The sequence below is a fragment of the Notolepis coatsorum genome (assembly GCF_963971535.1).
Source record: "Notolepis coatsorum genome assembly, chromosome: 1".
NCBI classification, from domain to species: domain Eukaryota; kingdom Metazoa; phylum Chordata; class Actinopteri; order Aulopiformes; family Paralepididae; genus Notolepis; species Notolepis coatsorum.
This window is the reverse complement of record NC_140165.1, coordinates 173,677,144-173,691,164: the sequence shown is the minus strand read 5'-3', so window position 1 is coordinate 173,691,164 and position 14,021 is coordinate 173,677,144.

The window sequence follows — 14,021 nt, the reverse complement described above, 5'->3', positions numbered from 1 at the left end:
AACTGCAATGCACATGCTTTTAAGAGTTGTACGTACAGTAGGTTGTGTTAAAGCTAATGTCCCTCTAAAATTATAAACACTCTCTCTAGCCTTGCCAATCTTTTTTAATGTTGCTTGGTAGTTTGTTTTTTATTGCCAGAAACATAATTTGTGCAGATTTGAATTTGATTAAGTCCATGAATTTGAATGTTTGACCCTTTACCAACTCTTTACAAACAGACTATTTGTGTGATCTAAAACAGTTCATGCAATACTTGAGTGCACTGCACAAATTCATTATCTGGTCTGTCACTATGATCATTAACTTAGTTTTCATTTTAGACATCATAGAACGCTAAAAACATGAAAAATACGGAGTTTATAAACAAACAAGTCAGGTAATCGTGAATATATCATTTCAATAGTGTATTTTGTCTGTTGTTTTGACTATTTTGGTTTCCTAACATCATCCTCTCAGCTCTGCAGTGTTCGCTCCAGAATGGACTTCAAATGCCATTAACCCTTTCACTACCACACTACAGAAGGTTAACCCTTTACTATCACACGACAGACGGTTAATATGCCAATAACGTTTAGTTGTGTGGTATATAATCCCGAGTAATAAGAAACATTTAAAATATTAATCAGGAAGTAATTTGCTTGCCAAAAGCTAGAGGCCTTTGGGAAGTGTCGTTTTGAAAACGCTCAATGAAAGCTCTGGATGTCCTCTTCGCAAAATGACTACATTTTCCATCATTCAGCGCGGGCCGCTTATTCAAAATGGCGGATCTCCGCGACCACAACAAACACATTTCAAAAACTAAAATCTCACTAATAACACTTTAATATATTGGTAAACAAACGTATTGATGAAAATATACATTATAACTGCTGTTGTGACATGGTTATGATGTTTATTCTTGAATACGTTTGAAAAAAAAACGATAATTATGTCAGACACTCAGACAGTCTGCAGAGCTTGATTTATGACGTGATGTCATTTGCAGTCTGGCCCCGGACCGCACGGGCGGAAGAGGTTAAGCATCAGGCAAAAACAGGGCAATTTTTGTTTTTGACAACTGCATACCTTTTTTGCAAAACTTAGTTTTATACTTTATACTTATAGCACATTCACAAGCCTGGTCTCTTTTGAAAGGTAACATTGACAATCATGTTGAGTGCTAATGTATTAGAGAAACAGAGGTTTGGAACACACTGAAGTAAAAGTTGTGTGTACTTACATTTCTGTTTAGTGGTTGCCAGATGCCTGTTTTTAAGTTCCAGCATAGAGGTAATGAGCTGGAAAACATTGTGGTTCCATAGCCTGAAGTCATATGTAGTACAGCTCAAAATCTTGAAAATGAAAATGAGTGTTTGAGAAAGGTTTTGGTAATGTGTGTACCGGTAAAAAATACAGCTTGATTATCCAAAATGGCCGTCTGCTGCCATTCATTCAGACGCGCAAGTCAAAACAATGGACTTCGTCTTCTTGTGTCACCTTCCCCCACTCTCACCCACCTTCCCCCACTCTCACCCACCTTCCCCCACTCTCACCCACCTTCCCCCACTCTCACCCACCTTCCCCCACTCTCACCCACCTGCGTCGTATCGCTTTCAGAGCGGACACTTGTTGGCTACAATGGTGATCAATCATTTTCGCCATCAGCGGTGATTGGTCAGTTCAGGACCGTTCATTACCGGACGTGGTCATTTGACGGACGCCCTGTCAAATGACGCTCGGCAGTTATATCGTCATGTAACTCGAGACCCGAAGCACACAATTGGTTGAGTCTGGTGGCGATTGAAAGGCAGCAAATTAAACTTTCGAAGGGTGTATTGGATGATGCAGCCCGTAGCCGGCAGACGATCGCAATGTGCCACGAGTGTGTGAGGGCTGCCGTCGGGCCATCCGATGCTTAACACTTTCCTTGCCAGCAGGGGGTGCCAGAAATAGGCGCTTGAGTGCCAACGCTGTAGTCAATGGAGGGCAATCATATTTGCGAACGCATAAACTATATCTTAAATTATGTGTCTAATACGCCCGTCGCTTATCAATGACTTGTTGATTTCTCGTCGGTTGGCACTCAAAGTGTTAAGAGGTTTTGATTTGATTTGATTTGAAGTCTTTATTTCGAACATGCAATGAATACAACAAACAATAACAAAAAAGAAAAACAACTCAATCTGCATGTTCGAAAAGGAGTAGGAAGAAGTATACACTTATTTAATCCTACCCCTTTTCCACTACTCAAATGAGTGTACTATTTTAAACATAAAAAAGAAAAGAAAAGAAAAGAAAAAAAAAAAAATATATATATATATATGCAAAACAAAAACAAAAACTATATATGTATAAAATAAAATAAAATAGAAACAAAATAAAAATGTAAACACCTGTGAATATCAAGTCCCTTCTTCATCCCTGTACCTTGTGAACATAATTTCCTTATACATCAGTTTGAATTGTCTCATGTTTGGACATTGCTTTAACACCACATTAAGACTGTTCCACAGTTTCACTCCACATATTGAGATGCAGTGTTTTCTCATGTTAGTGCGTACGTTTAGCACCTTTAAATTGTGTTCTCCCCTCAGATTATAACCCCCCTCCCTATCAAAGAACAATTCTTGAATGTTTCTTGGAAGTGCATGACTTTTTGCTTTATACATTAATTGTGCCGTTTTAAATTCCACAAGATCATTTAACTTCAATGTCTTTGACTCCAGAAACAATATGTTAGTGTGATCACGATAACCTGCAATGTGAACTATCCTTATGGCCCTTTTTTGGAGTATAAAAAGTGGTTGTAGTGTAGACTTATAATTGTTTCCCCAGACTTCAGCACAGTAATTTAAATATGGTAAAACTAGTGAACAGTAGAGAATGTAGAGTGATTTTCTATCCAGGAAGTGCTTTACTTTACTCATGACTGAAATGCTTCGTGAGAGTTTAGATTGGACATGTTTTATGTGAGGTTTCCAACAGATTTTATGGTCTATTATTACACCTAGGAATTTATTTTCATAAACTCTTTCAATAATCACATCATTTATTTTAACTTGTACCTGAGTATCCAATCTACAGTTTCCAAACAACATAATTTTAGTTTTGCTCAAGTTCAATGATAATTAGTTTCTATCAAACCATTCCTTCAATTTCTTCATTTCAGATGTGATGACCTCTAAAAGCTGCTGGACATTCTCACCAGAAAAAAAAAGATTAGTGTCATCCGCAAATAAAATACATTTAAATATATTGGATACTTTACATATCTCGTTAATGTACAAGATGAACAGTTTTGGACCCAACACTGACCCCTGAGGGACACCACAAGCAATGTCCAAACATTCAGATTTATAATCTCTCATTGTCACAAATTGTTGTCTTTTATTTAGATAGCTTCTTACCCAGTCCAATACTACCCCCCTGATCCCATATCTCTCCAATTTCCTGATTAATATATCATGATTAATAGTATCAAATGCTTTTTTTAGGTCAATGAATACTCCAGCTACATGTTTTTTTTGATCTATGGAATTTGTGATTTTTTTCAATGAGTTCTATTAACGCTAGTGATGTTGACCGGTGTGTTCTGAATCCATACTGGCTATCGGTGAGTAAATTATGTTTATCAATGAATTTATCTAATCTGTTGTTGAAGAGTTTTTCTAATATTTTTGAAAACTGAGGAAGTAGAGAAACAGGCCTATAATTTGTGAAGTGGTGTTTATCTCCAGTCTTGAACAGAGGTATGACTTTTGCTATTTTCATTTTATTCGGAAATCGACCAGTTTTGAATGATAAATTGCAGATGTGCGTGAGTGGTTTTGAAATCCCAATAATGACATTTTTTACTATTTTCATATCTATTTCATTACTGTCTGTAGATGTCTTGTTTTTACATTTATTAGTAGTTTCTATAATTTCATTTTCATCTACCGCTTCCAGAAACATTGAACTAGGATTTCTTTCAATGTAATTGTCTTTTATGTCTTCAGGAGTCACTGGATCTGGGATTTTTCCCGCTAATTCTGGTCCAATATTTACAAAAAATGTATTAAAGTTGTTAACCACATCATCCATATTGCTAATAGTTTGATCCTCTTCCATAAAATACTGAGGATAGTTTATTTGTCTTGATCCATTCCTGATAATACCATTTAATATCTTCCAAACACCTTTAATATTATATTTGTTGTTATCTAATATTCTACTATAATGATCCTTCTTACATCTTCTCATAATATTAGTCAACTTGTTTTTATATTTCTTATATTTATTTTCTGCCTCTTTAGTTCTATGTTTTATAAATTCTCTATATAGTGTATTTTTCTTTTTACATGCATTCTGTAATCCCCTTGTGATCCATGGGCTGTCTGAGTGTTTATGTTTACTGCTATATTCTTTTATTGGACAATGTTTGTGATATAGTAAGTTAAATATAGATAAGAATGTTTCATATGCTTTATCAGTGTCATCCTCTTTATATACTATCTCCCAATTTTGTAGTAGCAAATAATTTTTGAAAGCGTTCATTGATTCTTCAGTCCTTACTCGTTTAAATTGTAGTTTATTGTCCTGCTTGTTTTCTGTGTTGTTGTTGTCATAAACTGTAAAAACTGGTAAATGGTCGCTGATGTCATTTATTAGTAATCCACTCACTGTATTGTTTTCTATAATGTTCGTAAATATATTGTCTATCAGAGTGGCACAATGGGATGTGATTCGGCTGGGTCTTGTGATTTTTGGATAAAGGCTCAAACTATACAATGTGTTGATGAATTCCTCAGTCATTTTATGTTTGTTTGGATTTAAAAGATCAATGTTAAAATCCCCACAGATGAAAATAGCCTTTTGATTATTGTTTATATACATTTCTTCCATCCAGTCCTTGAAAACTTCAATATTCGAACCTGGTGCTCTATATATACAGCTCACAATTATATTTTTCTTTTTTTCTACACATATTTCTATTGTTATACATTCTAATAAATTATCAATCACATTTGTCATTTTTTCTACAATCTTATAATTCAAGTTATTATCCACATACACAGCCACTCCTCCACCACTCTTATTTTTTCTGTTCATATAGTTGAGTTCATATCCGACCATTTCAAAATCCATTCCCTTTTCCTCGTTCATCCAAGTTTCTGAAATGGCAATTATGTTAAATGGTTGTGTAAACTGGTTTAAGTATTCCTTAATGCTGTTAAAGTTTGCGTACAGACTTCTTGAATTGAAGTGAATTATTGATAGTTTGTTAACTGTCTTAATTGTCCTGTTGTACTGATCTTCAGTATAGTAGCAGCAGTTGTCGTTGATGTTGAAGAATATATTATTGTCTGGGTCAATATCATTTTCTATATCCTGTAGATTGTGCTCAGTGTATTCAAATGTTTTGAGTTTCATTTTTTCATGTTCAAGAATCCACTGTGTCAAATCCACATCATCTCCACATACATTCACATGAGCTAAAACCAGGCCCTTGTGAAGGCCTAACTTAATGCAGGGTATATCAGTATTGGATGTAGTCATAGAAATTTATAGAAAACAAAAACAAAAATGAAATGAAAACACAACATCCTCCATCTAAAACAGCCAGGGGGTCACCTTTGAGTCTCTATACAGTTGTCCATTTATGTACAGTTTATCGACTGACAAAGCCACTCTGTGATTCAGGGCCCTGTTTTCCCTCATGATAGGAAGCAGTTGTTTTCTCCTGTCATTGATCTCCACAGGAAAGTGGTCATTTAACCACAGAGAGGACCCCTTCAACTCCTTACCACGGCTCTTCACCAACTCCTTATGCTTGTAGTGCTCAAACCGAGCTATAATTGGTCTGTTTTTTCCTTCAACAGGTCGGCCCAGTCTGTGAACCCTTGAGAAGGTTATGTCCCTAACCACCTCAGGGGACAGTTTGAGTTTTTTTGACATAAAGTCTCTTACAATTTTTTCCGGCTCAGTTTTATCCTCAGCTTTGTCCTCACTGATACCAGAGAAAATCAAGTTGTCCCTCATCTCTCTGCACTGTATTCCCAGTAAGGTCTCCTTCTTCTCCAAGGTGAGAGAGACAGCAGATTGCTGTACCTCCTTCACCACACCCTTAAGGAAGGCATTTTCCTTCATCAAGTCCTCAATCTGCTTTTGACTAAACTCCAAGCTGGTTTTCAACTCACGGATGTCATGTTGTAATGAGTCAAGGATATCCAACTTGGTTAGTCTAGCGTTGATTGATTCCAACAGTGCTGCATCCACCTCCACGACACCACCCGACTCACCCACACTCTCCGACCAAGGTTGATTAGATCGTAGTAGTTTCTTGGGCAGTGGTTTATCAGCAGCCTTTTCAGGTACCACCTTGTCACCGGTTTTGGGAGGCATCCCAGCAGGTTAGAGGGCTTGAGCAGTACAGACCTCAGGTAGGCCCAAGGCTTGAGCAGTACAGACCTCAGGTAGGCCCAAGGCTTGAGCAGTACAGACCTCAGGTAGGCCCAAGGCTTGAGCAGTACAGACCTCAGGTAGGCCCAAAACTGAATCCTCCAGGTATCTTCTCTTTTAACCATCAATCCACAACGACCCTTCACTTAAAATCACTTTACTACTACAAACAGTAGAATAAAGCTTATATTGACGTAAAATCTTTAAAAACTGAGAAAATATCATAAAAAAACGACAACAGCAGCAGAAGAGCAATCTCCAGGTGCAGCAAACAGGAAACAGGAAACAGGAAGTTAATATATTGTTAATATAGGTTAACAATATATTGGCAATAATCACACTATATTCCAAATATACTGCAATATTTTGTATTTCCATAAGGGACTGTACATCTGACCAACTTACATTTTTACTTTAGTGGTAGAAACATGACATACAATAAGTATGTGGTCATTATTATTATTATTATTATTATTATTATTATTATTATTATTATTATTATTATTATTATTATTATTATTATTATTATTATTATTATTATTATTATTATTATTATTATTATTATTATTATTATTATTATTATTATTATTATTATTATTATTATTATTATTATTATTATTATTATTATTATTATTATTATTATTATTATTATTATTATTATTATTATTATCTATATTCCATATACAACACAGCCAGAGAGAGAGAGAGGGAGAGAGAGACAGACAGAGAAACAGACAGAGACATTTCTTTTTCTCAACTCTGTTTCCATACCTGTCACTCTTTTGTTGTGTTTCTGATATATTTTGACATGAAATGCAGGAATCCCCAACACTTAGCTGATCTTTCTGAGGGCTGCATACCCCAACCCTAACTCATGCGCTAAGAGCACCATGCGCACATTCACATCAAACGCCACATTGTTCCTGGTTGAGTCTTGGATACGTGTGGATGTATACTGTCAGACTCTGGCAGTTTTTTGCTAATGTAAGACTATCTATGAATCCATCTATCTATAAATCTACCATATCTATCCATCTATCTATCCGTCTATAATTGTATCTATTGTAAAATGACATAAACTGTCTACAATGTAGCCTACTGTTTTTTACTGTGTTAAAGCTGGAAAATCCATTTGTGACTGCGCCCAGCACTGTCGACCACAGGTCCCGCAAGTAAAATCACGTCAAATCACAATAGAAGTTTTTCTTAAATAATTTTTGGTAAAAGAAAAAAAGAGAATGTATCACAGTTTGAATGTTTAAGAACATATTTACTATAAAAGCCAACAGTTATAGTATCTCTAATAGTAATAATTCTTTGTTACATGCTCTTCTGAGACAAGTTTTCCTTCTTGCATTTGTCTGATGACGGATGTGGGCCGCCGCCCACGCTCGCGCACGTCACGGCACTCATCTACCGGCTCCAGGCTGCGTTTCTCCCTATCATTCAAGCCATTGTTGCAAAGTTAAACTTCCCACCGTTCGATCGACACCCCTCTCAACTTATTGCGTGCTTTCAGTCTCGAGTTACAAGGCGAAGCTGGGGCTGATCGCAACAAGAATAATGGATAATCATGCCGAATTAACGCCGGTACACACATTACAAAAACCTTTGTGAAACACACATTTTCCGTGGGATTGTTATAAACTTTGGACCTGTACTAGATAAGACTGGAACCGTTATGTTTTCCAGCTCCTACCTCTCAGCTGGAACTTGTGAAAAGCTGGAAATGTAAGTACACAAAACTTTTACTTCAGTGTGTTCAAACCTCTGTTACTCTATTTCATTAGCACTCAAAGTGATTTTTCTTTATTGTATAAGAAACTTCAGAATGTTACCTTTCAAAAGAGACCAGACTCATGCATGTGCTCTGCTGCGGTCAGGCAAGCGCCTACGTACACACGCAACAAGAACAGAGAGACTACGGCTCAGTGTCTTCCCCCAGGCCATCAGAACATTGAACACTGAACTCTCCACACACAAGTACACACAAGCACACACATACACACACACTACACACATGGTGCAATCGCTCACACACAAACGGTCACTTTAAACAAAATGGAAAGGACACTTTAAAGAAACAAGGAAAATAAAGGTCACTTTAAGGAAAGAACTGATGTGGTTATTGTATAGTATAGTTTAGAAATAGCAAGTATAGCATAAGGATATAGAGTAAAAATGTTATATTGTATAGTAGTGTACATAGGACCCAGTGCCTTAATCCATAGCTAACATTGTATTGCACTATCTCAGGACTTTAGCATGTCTATTTTATCATGACTATTTTATGTCTATTTTATTACCTGATTATTATGTCTATTTTATTATTTAGTATTATTGCACAATCAAAGCGGGCATGGCCACCCTCATTGCACTGTATGCCCTGGTATGTATGTGACAAATAAACATCTTGAATCTTGAAATCTTGAATCTTGAATCTAAGTGTATAAAGTATAATAAATCGCAAATGACCAATCACATCACAAATCTGCACCAGCCAATGAGAGCTTGTTGTTTGTGGCAAACCCCCCTACAACGGTGCCTCATATGACATTGGGCAGAGAGCGACCGCGCTGAATTTAGGCTAAATCTACAAGCGCAGCATGACAAAGTGTAGTAAAATAAACATCTAAATGTGTATTTTGAACGTTTCCTTTCCATTAGTCTGAAGGAAGACATGTTATGGAAGCAAAATTGTAAGGGTCCTCCTGTCCCAGGACCCTTTCCCCCTGTCTGTACTCCTCCACACTTGGACTTTTTGAACTGTCATGCCAAGTTCATAGACTTTGCTCTACTGGCACCTGTTGGCCTGTCGGCGGTACTACATGCCACTACCCTCTGCATGGGCCTTTGTTTATCTACAACTATGAATCTGCTTTTTGTCCTTGTTAATGTACTCCCTATGTATCTGCTATCGGTCCTGTGTGCTCCGCAGTATATTCATATGTTCTAGTCTAGCCCTGTGTTCCTAGTTGTGTATTGATATTCTTGTTGTGTTCTAGTCAAGTTTATTCCCCAGTGTGGTTTGGCCTTGTGTTTGTTCTGTGTTGCTCCCAGGTGTGTCTTGTTACCAATTACCCTCCTGTGTCAATCAGTGTGTGTATATCAGCCTCGTTTGCCAGTCTCTCTTTGTCGGTTCATTGTTGGGTTTCCCTACTAGTGTTTGCTGCTTGTTTTTGGTGTCCACGCTGTTGCTGTTCCACGTCCTTGTTCATGTTCTGTTCTCCTGTAGTGTTTAATTGTTTGTTCCACCATTCTTTGTTTTCGTGTAAAGTTTGTCTAGTTTGTTAGGGTTTTATTTGTAGTCAGTTTGTTAATTTCTTTTCCTTGCCTGCCTTGCAGTGTTTTTGTTTGTGCCTTTGGGACTTGCTCTCATTTATGAGACTATTCTTTGTTTTTGTAGTTTGCCCTCTGCCGGCCATTTTGCTGTGCCCTCTGTTTGTTGTGCTCTAAATAAAGCATAATACTTTGACATTCAGCCCTGGCTCTGTGTCTCGCTATTGCCTCTTCTCCTCGTCCTGTTTGCATTTGGGTCCTCCGCCAACACACCAATCCCTAACAAAAATAGCACAAAACCTCAAAATTTACCAGTGCATAAAAAAAATATCACGGCCGTGTCTCGCCTTAACCTTCATTAGTGTGGTGGTGAAAGGGTTAAATCACAGACTGAGCCTTTTGCTGCACAAAGAGGAGATAAACTAACCTACTAATGATTGTTTGTCTGTTTTCTCTACCATGTAACAAAATGTAAATTTTGCAAACTGTAACCTTTTTGCAGCCTTTGCCTTTGTTTTTTAATTTGTTTTTGAATTAGGGGTAGGTTGTTCTATAAGCCAATTGGCTTCAAACCTATCCTTTTCGCTTGTTTATTTGTAAACAATGCGAAATAAAGAATTCATTCATTCATTCATTCATTCACTAATACTCATAATATAAAATGAAGATGAATTAGAACAGAAAATGAGTTGCAGCCATGTTTATTCACTAATAATAATAATAATAATAATAATAATAATAATAATAATAATAATAATAATAATAATAATAATAATAATAATAATAATAATAATAATAATAATAATAATAATAATAATAATAATAATAATAATAATAATAATAATAATAATAATAATAATAATAATAATAATAATAATAATAATAATAATAATAATAATAATAATAATAATAATAATAATAATAATAATAATAATAATAATAATAATAATAATAATAATAATAATAATAATAATAATAATAATAATAATAATAATAATAATAATAACAACTTAGTTTTATATAGCGCCTTTCATGAAACCGAAGGTCGCTTTACATAGGGTGTAACTGAGGGGTACAATTCCCTGACTGTATTGAATAAGTATGGTATCATTAAACCACTACTGACTTATGTACATTACTACTGGCCATACAGTACACAGGTATATGAGATGAACACATCCACAATAACACGGCTTCACAACAAATACTTGTTTAGAAGAATATTTATTAGCAGCACGAAGATTATCTTACATTACTTTACTTATCAAGATTGAGAGTTGCGCTTGTAAGGCGAAGAATGTGCATGAATAGGTCAAGAGCGTAAGTCCATGAGCATATTACGCAGGAGATAATTAATACCACCTGTATCATAAGAATTATATATATGGTACACTAGTAGGGCAGCTGGAGATACTAATAGGGTCCCTCCGGTTGTAGGCCAGCAGGGGAGAGGATTTGTCGGTAGCGAAAGTCTGGGTCAACGAGGAATAAGGAGACTCCAGGTACAGGAGACAGTGCAATAATCTCTTGATCCGCAGACGAACAACAGCTATTCTCCGGTATGCAGTGCCGCATGGAGGAAAGCTAGCCAGCCTCAGGCATCCTAGAGGCGGGCTCGACGTTGCTCCTCACAGGGTAAATCCCACACAATTGTGGGTGTAGACGATTCTCCGCTCCATCAGCTACAGGACCAAAACAAATATAATCCAGCCGAAAAGGGCTCTGTAGTCGTCGGGTAGGTTATCCAGTGTACATATCCACACGCTTCTCGTCTAGGGCTCCTCGGATGACGGCACCAGGTTAGGCCGCCCAGCCTGGATAAGCACACTAGCTCGGTACGATGAAACGTTGGTAATGCTGGTCACTGTAGAACGGTAGCCGCACGATACACTATACATAAAAGACTATTACTTAATAATAGAATAGGTCGAACTCGACGATACAGCGTTAAACTCTGACACTTCAGCTATCAATTCGCACGCGGTTATAAGTGCTCTATTTAGACGCAAGGTTGCTCACTTCACTTGGTCGTTGACTCGTGATGAAGGCTTTAACGTTTTGAGGGTAACGCGTTTCTAGGTTAACTAACTGCTGTATCCACCTGCAACGTATTTATACGTACGGTGAACAATCTAGTACCAGCCTTATTTCTGTCTCGTATTCTTGCGCAGAACCGGGCATGTCCAGGCATGTCTTAGCGGTGACTTTGAACTAGACATTGGGGGTATGGCCGTGGCGCCTAAGGGATCGCTTCCAATAGGAGAACGAATATTATGGTCTGTCCTGTACCAGGTAAAGGGATATTCCGTGTATATGTACAAAGAATATACAAGGGATATCAAACGATATACAAGTATTATACATGGGATCTCAAGCAATAAGTATATATATTCGGTTTAATCTGACCCTTTGTAACATAGGGCAATAACAAGAGACCAACATGGTAGACAGACACACAACAATAAATATAGGAAGCTAGGGGTCAAAGGTCATGTTAAAGAGGTGAGTTTTGAGGGGTGTTTTGAAGCAGTCCAGAGTTGGGGATTTCTGCAGGGAAGGAGTTCCAGAGGGTGGGAGCTGCCACGCTGAAAGCTCTGTCCCCAAAGGTCCACAGTCTGGTTCAGGCAATGGAGAGCTGACCAGTGTCCGAGGATCGCAGGAACCATGACTGGGTGTGGGGGTGGAGGAGGTCAGTGAGGCACTGAGGTGCCAGAGCGTGGAGGGACTTGTAAGTGATGACGAGGGTTTTGTAGGTAATGCGGGATTTGATGGGGAGCCAGTGAAGGTGGATGAGGGTGGGGGTGATGTGCTGCCAGGGTTTGGTGCGTGTGAGAACAGATGGAGCAGCCGTCAATGTCCAGGGTGAGATGTTGTTGTTTAGTTTGAGGAGGTTAGATGACATTGTAGAGGCAGCTCTGTGTAGGAGTGTGTTTCATTGTGATGTACAGGTGTAGAGGCAGCTCTGTGTAGGAGTGTGTTTCATTGTAATGTACAGGTGTAGATGCAGCTCTGTGTAGGAGTGTGTTTCAGGCTGTGTGATGTACAGGCGTAGAGGCAGCTATGTGTAGGAGTGTGTTTCAGGCTGTGTGACGTACAGGTGTAGAGGCAGCTCTGTGTAGGAGTGTGTTTCAGTGTGACGTACAGGCGTAGAGGCAACTCTGTGTAGGAGTGTGTTTCAGTGTGACGTACATGCGTAGAGGCAGCTCTGTGTAGGAGTGTGTTTCAGGCTGTGTGACGTACAGGCGTAGAGGCAACTCTGTGTAGGAGTGTGTTTCAGGCTGTGTGACGTACAGGCGTAGAGGCAGCTATGTGTAGGAGTGTGTTTCAGGCTGTGTGACGTACAGGTGTAGAGCAGCTCTGTGTAGGAGTGTGTTTCAGTGTGACGTACAGGTGTAGAGGCAGCTCTGTGTAGGAGTGTGTTTCAGGCTGTGTGACGTACAGGTGTAGAGGCAGCTCTGTGTAGGAGTGTGTTTCAGGCTGTGTGACGTACAGGTGTAGAGGCAGCTCTGTGTAGGATTGTGTTTCAGTGTGACGTACAGGTGTAGAGGCAGCTCTGTGTAGCAGTGTGTTTCAGTGTGACGTACAGGCGTAGAGGCAGCTCTGTGTAGGATTGTGTTTCAGTGTGACGTACAGGTGTAGAGGCAGCTCTGTGTAGCAGTGTGTTTCAGTGTGATGTACAGGTGTAGAGCAGCTCTGTGTAGGAGTGTGTTTCAGTGTGACGTACAGGTGTAGAGGCAGCTCTGTGTAGGAGTGTGTTTCAGTGTGACGTACAGGTGTAGAGGCAGCTCTGTGTAGGAGTGTGTTTCAGTGTGACGTACAGGTGTAGAGGCAGCTCTGTGTAGGAGTGTGTTTCAGTGTGATGTACAGGTGTAGAGCAGCTCTGTGTAGGAGTGTGTTTCAGTGTGATGTACAGGTGTAGAGGCAGCTCTGTGTAGGAGTGTGTTTCAGGCTGTGTGACGTACAGGTGTAGAGCAGCTCTGTGTAGGAGTGTGTTTCAGTGTGATGTACAGGTGTAGAGGCAGCTCTGCGTAGGAGTGTGTTTGTAGAATTATCCAAATGTATAATCCATGTTGTTCCAACAAGTAATTGTTTGCAAAGGATTACTTACCGCCTGGTGCCATCTGGTGGACATTCATAGCTGGCACTGACATGCGTCCGAACTATTTCCGGGCCGGCTTGACCGTCTGGGGTTTAAAGACGCCAGCGCACGTGAACGCTATTCAGAACAAAGAAATCAGGAATCGAAACGAACATTTAAGACGAGAAAAAGTCTTGGAACAAAGGCTGATGAATCTTAACATCACTAATATATATACACTGT